Here is a 9,269-nt window from a genome sequence, read left to right as displayed (position 1 = left end):
AGAGCTCGACGATACCTTAAATCACGGATCAACGAAGTTGACCACTTCCACGTCGCGGTCCAGCTCTGCTTTGAAATATAGTTTGAGGCGATGGCCATTAACAGTGAAAGTAGACCCATTCGACGCAAGCAACTCATAGGTCCCATTCCAATTGCTCTTGTGAACCACGTAAGGACCTCTCCATCTAGACTGCAGCTTGCCAGGAAATAGACGAAGCTTAGAATCATACAAGAGTACCTCATGTCCCGGCTTGAATTCCTTTGTGCGAATGTTCAAATCATGGAACTTCTTCGCCCTTTCCTTGTAGATCCGGGAACTCTCGTAAGCTTCATTCCTCCACTCATCTAACTCCGTCAGCATATCTCGCCTTGTATGACCGGCCTCCTTGAACTCCAAATTGATTCTCCTCGTCACCCAATATGCCTTGTGCTCTATCTCAACAGGTAAATGACATGACTTGCCAAAGACAAGTTGGTAGGGAGACATACCAATCGGAGTTTTGTAGGCAGTGCGATAAGCCCAAAGAGCATCATCTAAGTGCTTCGCCCAATCCTTCTTGTTGGCGATGCTCTTCTCCAGAATTTGCTTGATCTCTCTATTCGCCAACTCTGCTTGACCATTAGCTTGAGGATGATATGGAGTCGTCACCTTGTGCTTTACTCCATACTTTGCCAACACGCTTGCTAGTAACTTGTTGTTGAAATGCGACCCCCCATCACTAAGCAACGCCCTCGGTGCTCCGAACCGAGTCAAAATATTCTTTTGCAAGAATTTAATGACTACTTTAGAATCATTGGTAGTAGTTGGGATCGCCTCCACCCATCTAGACACATACTCCACCGCAAGCAATATATAGGAGAAACCACATGAAGGAGGGAAAGGACCCATGAAGTCAATTCCCCACACGTCAAATAGCTCCACCTCTACAATGATGTTCTGTGGCATCTCATCCCTCTTTGTAATGTTGCCCATGCGCTGGCATCGATCACAAGACTTCACGAAAGCATGGCAATCTGCGAAAATTGAAGGCCAATAAAATCCACTATGATTTACCTTCATGGCAGTACGGTTGGCAGCGAAGTGACCTCCACTCGGTGAGCTATGGCACTCCTCAATGATCTTTGGCCATTCATGCTCTCTAACGCATCGTCGAATAAAGCCATCGGCGCACCTCCGATATAAGTAAGGATCCTCCCAATAATAAAACTTGACATCATGGAGGAACTTCTTCTTTTGATAGTGCGACAATCCCTCGGGAAGAGCTCCAATAACCAAGTAATTGCTATACTTTGCATACCAAGGATCCTTAAATAACACGGCCCAAATCTGCTGATCTATTGGTTTAACTGATTTCTCTGGCGAGGCAGCCAGAGGAATGATGGAGTCCTCTGGCGATGCAGTCCAGATCTGCTCATCGGGAAAAAATTCATTGATGGCCATCTTTGGATCATCCCCCTCGATTGGATTCTCCAAACGAGATAAGTGGTCAGCTACCACGTTCTCACATCCTTTCCGATCTCGGATCTCCATATCAAACTCTTGTAGCAGTAAGATCCAACGAATCAAGCGGGGCTTGGAGTCTTTCTTCGTGAACAAGTAGCGGATGGCGGCATGATCAGTGTAGACAATTGAATGAGTTCCAATCAAATAAGAACGGAACTTATCAAAAGCATACACCACAGCTAGCAGTTCCTTCTCCGTGGTTGTGTAATTTCTCTGAGCAGCATCCAAAGTTTTACTAGTGTAGTAAATTACCTTGAATAACTTATCTCTCTTTTGCCCCAACACAGCTCCCACGGCCCAATCGCTAGCATCGCACATCAACACAAATGGAGCACTCCAATCCGGCGTGATCAACACTGGTGTAGAAATCAGCGCGGCTTTCAACTTCTCAAATGAGACGCGGCATTCCTCGGTGAAGACAAACTTCACATCCTTCTCTAGTAAAGCACACAGTGGCTTGGACAGCTTGGAGAAGTCTTTGATGAAGCGCCTATAAAACCCTGCATGCCCAAGAAAACTTCGCACTGATTTCACAGAAGTGGGCGGCGGCAACTTTTCAATGGCCACGATCTTAGCACGATCCACCTCCAAACCTTGGGCAGAGACTCTATGCCCCAAAACAATGCCCTCACGGACCATGAAGTGGCACTTTTCCCAATTGAGTACGAGTGCTGTCTCCTCACAACGCTGCAACACTTGAGCAAGATTGTCCAGACAATTATCAAAGGAAGATCCAAAAACGGAGAAATCGTCCATGAATACCTCCATGATATTTTCAATCAACCCATGGAAAATCGCCATCATGCAGCGCTGGAAAGTGGCAGGAGCATTGCAGAGACCAAAAGATATCCTCCTAAAGGCAAAGATGCCGTAGCGACAAGTAAACGCGGTCTTATGCTGATCCTCCGGGGCTATCATGATTTGATTGTAGCCCGAATACCCATCCAAAAAGCAATAGTACTTGTATCCTGCTAATCGGTCAAGCATCTGATCAATGAATGGCAAAGGAAAGTGATCCTTACGTGTGGCTGCATTCAAAGCTCGATAATCAATGCACACGCGCCATCCTGTGACCAGCCTTGTAGCAATGAGCTCGTCTCTTTCATCTTTCATCACGGTCATGCCTCCCTTCTTGGAGACTACTTGCGTCGGGCTCACCCACTCGCTATCAGAGATGGCGTAGATGATGCCTGCGTCCAACCACTTGAGCACCTCATTTCTCACCACTTCTTGCATCGCCGGATTTAGACGTCTCTGCGGTTGCACCTTAGGCTTGTATTCCTGCTCCAACAAGATACGATGCATGCATATAGAAGGACTAATTCCTTTGATGTCGGAAATAGACCATCCTATAGCAGACTTGTATTTCCTTAAAACTCGCATTAACTTTTCCAACTCCAACGGAGCTAAATAAGCAGAGACAATGACAGGAAAAGTTTCATTGTCACCCAAAAATTTGTACTTCAAATGCTCAGGGAGCGGTTTCAGCTCAAGTTTGGGTGTGGCCGTAGCTCTGTCTGATTCCGCTGTTCTAGCGGACCCTTCTGCTCTGGCGGGTCCCTCTGCTCTGGCGGATCCCTCTGACCCTGATTTCGCTGGCGATGATTCCTCTGGCCTGGCTGATTCCTCTGGCGCAGGGAATTCTTTGTCCACCAACTTTCTCCCCCCATCAACAGGTTTGCGAATATCCATGTAAGGCACAAGATCAATGGGGTGTCTATCTACGGCCTCCAGCTCTGCAATATAATCTAAGATCTCATCACACGCCCCATCAAGATCGGAATAAGGGTATAAAGACTGTGTGATGCACTCCTCCAAAGGATCATTCACGGCTGCAGGGAAATCCACCACAGTATCAATTGAATTACTATCCTCAAGTTGTGGCTCGGCTGGTTTTTTCATCGCATCATAGATGGATAATGTCATTTTTTCATCATTGACGCGGAAAGTGAGATCTCCATCCTGCACATCAATAAGAGCACGGCCGGTAGCTAGGAATGGACGTCCCAAAATCAGTGGAGTATTCTTGTCCTCCGGCATGTCCAACACTACGAAATCTGCAGGAAAGATAAACTGCTCCACCTGCACTAGAACATCTTCCACAACTCCCTTGGGGTATGTGATGGAGCGATCGGCCATCTGCAGTGCAATAGAGGTAGGCTTGATATTTCCTATCTCCAACCGGTTAAAAATAGAAAGAGGCATCAAATTGATGCTTGCCCCTAAGTCACAAAGAACGCGGGAGAAATTCTGCCCTCCAATCACACAAGCTATAGTAAAGCTGCCAGGATCCTTTTGCTTCAATGGTAGCTTCCTTTGTAGCACTGCACTGCATTCCTCGGAGAGATTAATCATCTCATATTTCCCCAACTTCCTCTTGTTGGAGACTGCATCCTTGAGGAACTTGGCATAACCTGGCATATCTCTTAAAGCATCAAGTAAGGGAATGTTGATGTTAAGCTTTGAAAACATTTCCATGAACTTGGCTAACTTCTGATCCATTTTCGGCTTTGCCAGGCTATTCGGGAAGGGTGCTACAGGTTTATACTCTGGCCTGGGAAACGTAGGAGTAAGATTAGGCTTCTTAGCATCAGAGGTTTTCGACGATGCCTTAGAAGTTGACGGTGACTCGCGCACAATCGTCTCCAAGTCATCCTCCTCAACAATCTCGACATTTGTCTCCTTTCCATTCTTGCCGTCCCGCTGCTCTGCAGAGGAATGGTGATTCCTCTGCTCTGGCTGGCTCCTCTGCTCTGGCCTATCCCTCTGCTCTGGCCTATCCCTCTGCTCCGAATGATTCTGATACTGGGTCCCGCTTCTCAAGTGAATTGCATTACACTGATTTTTGGGATTAATTTCAGTGTTGCTGGGAAAGTGGCCCGGCTTGTGCTGTGCAGCTGCTTGGTTAGCCATTTGTCCAACTTGATTCTCTAACATCTGCACCTGTTTAAAAAGTGCTGACACATTTTGCTCCATGTTGAACATTTTGGTTCCCAAGTTTGCCGAGTTTGTCTCCATCCCGGTGACCTTCACCAATACTTGCTTCATCATTTCCTCCATTGAATCTTTCTTTGGCTCATTGATGACTCCCCCACTAGAAACAGAAAATCCAGGTGGAGGTTGCAAAGCATTGTTGGGATTTGAATAGGAAAAATTCGGATGGTTCCTATTATTTGGATGATACGGTGGATTGCCGCCCTGATGTCCTTGATAGTTTGATCTATTAAGTTGGTACTGCCGCTGGACATAATTAGCGTCTTCCAGTTGCGACACATCAGGTAAACTTGGCTGCTGAGGAATTTTAGCTAGTAGTGTCTTTCTCTCCATCTCGTACTGCTTTTGAAGAGCTTCATATTTCTCCTTAAAATCATTTCTCTCCTCATTCACAGCTGCAATTCTTCTCGTGGAATTTCTGTCATTTGGCCATTGATAACTGTTGGAGGCCATTTCTTCTATCACACGATATGCCTCCTTTGTATTTCTATGGAGAAGACATCCACCTGCAGTGGCATCCACCATACTTTTTGTCAGACCAGTCAAACCATTATAAAAGTGAATGATTTGCTGATCCTCTGTGAAACCATGTTGCGGGCAGTTCCTGAGCAGCTCGCGAAATCTTTCCCAGGCATCATGAATGGTCTCATCTCCTAGCTGGGAAAAGTGAGAAATCTCTGCAATGATTTTCTGAGCTTTAGAGGCAGGAAAGTATTTTGCTAAGAAAGCTCTACACAAATCCTCCCATCCAGTAATAGCACCTCTGTCCAGACTCTTGAACCACTCCTTCGCTCTGTCCCTGAGAGAGAATCCAAACATCTTCATTCTGATGGCATCAGGTGGCACTCCATTCTGCTTAATAGTGTCGCAGATATCTAGGAACTGGGTAATGTGAGCATGCGGATTTTCAGAAGCCGCTCCACTAAACTGCTCAGCTTGCACCATGTTTATCAATCCCGGCTTCAGCTCGAATGTGTTGGCTTGCACAGTTGGTCCCCATTTGCCTCCTTGAAATTGATCAACTCGAGGCTGATACATGTGATTCAGTGGTGGCTCTGGTGGAGGAGCCCGATTGCGCTCTCTTTCTTCATCTAGTTGCCTCTGAAGGTTTGTCACGACTTGCACAAGAGTTGGAAGGTCCATGTTATTCTCTTCCATTGTTAGCTTTTTCTTTTCGCGGTTGTCTCTTTTGTATTGCTTTTCGATTTCCAAGTTCAAAGGCACTAGATGTTCCTTTCCTTTGGATCTCGTGATCATACACGCCTGAGACAACAAACAAAAATAGAAATTTTAAAAACTAAAAATAAAATAAAATTAAAACTTATAACGCCTGAAATAATGCTTAAGTCTAATCAGAAATATTAAAGTAAATTCTAAATAGTCCCCGGCAACGGCGCCAAAAAGTTGATCACTAATTTCTTAGCAACAAAAACTGCAACTAACACAGGTAATTGTAGCAAGTAAAAAGTAACCGAGTATCGTATCCACAGGGACTATTATAACGAATCACTCTAAGTAATCCTAATTAAACTCTAGTAATATTCAGGCAAAACAAAAATGAAGGTGAAACTCGAACTAAATTTAACCAAATAAAACTAAAGAACATATAAATAACGATAACTAACTCAAATATAAGGAAAACTCTGACCCTAGGGATGTACTTTCACAAATCAACTATATGCATTTAACCTATTGATTCAATTACCAATTTTAATCCAACCCTGATGAAAGATCACTATATTATTCACAAGCGTCTCTAACGACCACCTATGAACGTAGATTAATAAACCCCTTTTCGCATTCAAGACTCCAAGGAATAAATTAACTCCAAATAGCACATAAAGAATAGCTTCCTATAGGTTCACCTATCGCATTCAAGACTCAAGGATAATACTATATCATGCATTCCTGAATCGGCTGAACAATTATCGCATTCAAGACTCAAACTGAACAGCTAGACATGTAAATCATTGATCAGATAATTCACAAGAGATTAAGCACCAGGAATCATGAATCATAAGTTGGAGGGCAAAATGATATCAATAAATCAGAAACACATAATTAATTAGCTATGTACAAACCCTAGGTTCAGAATAAAAGACTAGCCAGACATAATGAAATCAAACATAAACATAATTAAAAAGAACGCAATTGTAAAAACTGAATTAAATAAAAACCGAATAAAAACTGAAGTAGCGACTTGAATCTTCAATCTTGATCCAAGCCTTAAAAACTAGAAAAACAATAAAAATCTAAAGCTAAAAACTAAAGTATGAATGCTAAGGTTTTCGGTGGTCTGCGTTCTGATGATCTCCTCCTTTGAAAGGCCAAAAGAGGACCTATTTATAGGCTTCAAACTTCCTTCGGATCACCATGGAAAGTTGCCATGCAAAGTAGGATTCTAATGGAAATAGAATTCCAAAGGTAATAGAATCGTGTGAAATAAGGCAACTTTCCAGCTGGATGCACGCACTGAAAACACTCCCACTCTCGCTGCCTTCGCGATTCTCGCCAGAGGAATGGATGTCTCTCGGGGAACGGGTTGCGTCAGAGGAATGGACGACTTCTCTGACCTCGCCAGAGGAATGGTATCGCCAGCGGAATGGTTGATCTCTCTGGCATCTCTGTCTATTGAGCGCTGAACTTTACGTCTCTGACGCTGGCGCTTCTCGGCAGAGAAATAAGTGATTCCTCTGCTCTGGCTTCTCGATTCCGCTGGTCAGAGGGGAAAGCGACTCCGCTGGCATAGACTCCTCTAACTTTCTCCAGAGGAATGGTGACTCCTCTGACTTTGGTTTCTCTGCTCTGGAGATGTCGATTCCTCTGGCCTCGACTCCTCTGGCCTTGGTTTTTGACTTCGCTGATCTGGGCTTTGACTTCTCTGGTCTTCCAGAGGAATGAGTGATTTCGCTGCTCTGCATACCAAAACACCTAAAAATCGCGAAAATCATCTAAAATTGCATTCTTCCATCTCGAAAGCCTAAATCTCCTGCAAAGCATAAAATACACCATAAACGCACCAAATTCCAGAAGATTATCTTAAAACATGCACATGCAAACCCCTAAAAATAGTGTAAATTAAGCATAAATCAGCTGACCAAAAGTTTGTCTCACATTTGAGAGGAACCACTTCCATGACTCATCATTCTCGATCGGCCCGACACCAAATGCCAACGGAAAAACTTGCTCGTTTGCGTCTTTTGTCACGGCGACGAACAAAATACCATTGTTCTTCCCCTTCAAGTGTGTGCCGTCGACCACAATCACTGGTCGAAGCGAAAAGAAGAAAGGTGTGATGGAAGCCGCAAGAGCAAGAAACAGATGTTTGAACCGGTTGTTTTCGTCTACTTCCAAATCCATCACGGTGCCTGGATTCGCTTGACTTAGGGCATACAAATATTTGGGCAGAAGAAGGAACGAATCATCAATTCGACCGTATATCTTCTCTAAGCTGAGATTTCTTGCACGCAGCGCGACATCATATTTGATTCTGACGCCAAATTCACGTAACAACTCCGCCATAATAGATTTCGGCTTAATGACCTCTCCGTCATCGCGTATTCTTTTTTCCACATAAGCTGCAACCACATTCGAATGTGCCTTTATTCGTTTCGAAATGCCCAATTCCCCTTGGCAAGAGTGCTCTTTAAACTTATGCACTCTCCACATCCCTCCGCCGTGACAAGATGCACGCACATCGAACTTACACTTATCAGAGTGCTTGCACTTGTAATAGAGGCGTCCCTGATCTGAGCGTACAACTTTTGCCTCAGCCCCTTGCTTCATATTCCAGAAGCCAACAGCAAGGACCACTTCTTCTTTACTGTTGTAAAAAGTGTTCTTCCCCAAATCAGCAACTCTGGACAGCTCACTCTCGCGAGCAACGAGCGAAGTCGTGGCGTCCACTGGAATCAACGGAACTATCCAATTAGATAGATCACCGGTCGAGTCCGTCGGATTTCCATGACGGGTTCTACTTTGTCGGATCCAACCTGCTCGCTCGGTCGCCGTGAACTCTATCAGATCATCGTCTAATAAATCCTCAGAGGCAGCAGAATCTGTGCCCGACTCGTTCGTTGGATCGTATTCTTCGTCTTCTTCATCAGAATCGTCATCAGGTTCTTCGGCTTCGTCTTCAGGTTGTACGGCTTCATCCGTCCGCACCTGGTTGAATCTCCCGCACATTTCATTCAGATTCCATGCGGATTCGTCCAACGGTTGCCCATCCCATGAAAAGTATTGTGTTGGAGGCGCGCTCTCGCGAGCATGATACGACGTCTCATACTGACTAGATTGTGCTTCATCATCTCCGTATCCCGAAGCCTGGGCAAAATCAAAAGTAGGGATGTACGCTTCTTCGACCGGGTCGTTGTTGTGCTCAACGTACACCATGGGATATTCTGCAGTTTCCAACAAGCCTTGCACATCATCGTCGTCACTTATTACGCATTTCGTCTCCCTTCCAAATCGATTGGTCGCCAAATAATACAATTGATAGTTCGGGCTCAACGAATGCATTGTCAGCACATTGTTGATGCTGTATATCAGGCTCGCAACTGTTTCATTTAAGAGGGGAAGGACCTCCGTAGCCCCGCCAACATAGTATATACCATCGACGACTCCGTTGTATCTCACATATATGTATCTCACGAATTCCATCTATAAAACCACATAAAATATAGTATTAAAATACGCATAAAAAGTTCAAAACATCACAATAAGCTCGAAAAATAAAGTATCCGCCAGAATATTGTTATCCGTCACCAGTAGCT

General features: G+C 44.5%; 1 non-coding gene across 1 annotated transcript; it reads left to right on the top strand.

The window, feature by feature from the left end:
- Positions 1–5,080: 5,080 nt before the first annotated feature.
- On the top strand, positions 5,081–5,187 carry LOC131003524 (small nucleolar RNA R71). The gene has a single exon (XR_009094708.1). It is a non-coding gene; the product is annotated as a small nucleolar RNA R71 (small nucleolar RNA).
- The last annotated feature ends 4,082 nt before the right edge of the window (positions 5,188–9,269 follow it).

Source organism: Salvia miltiorrhiza, unplaced genomic scaffold, assembly GCF_028751815.1.
Source record: "Salvia miltiorrhiza cultivar Shanhuang (shh) unplaced genomic scaffold, IMPLAD_Smil_shh original_scaffold_217, whole genome shotgun sequence".
Classification (NCBI taxonomy): Eukaryota; Viridiplantae; Streptophyta; class Magnoliopsida; order Lamiales; family Lamiaceae; genus Salvia; species Salvia miltiorrhiza.
This window is presented reverse-complemented; position numbering and strand designations above follow the sequence as displayed.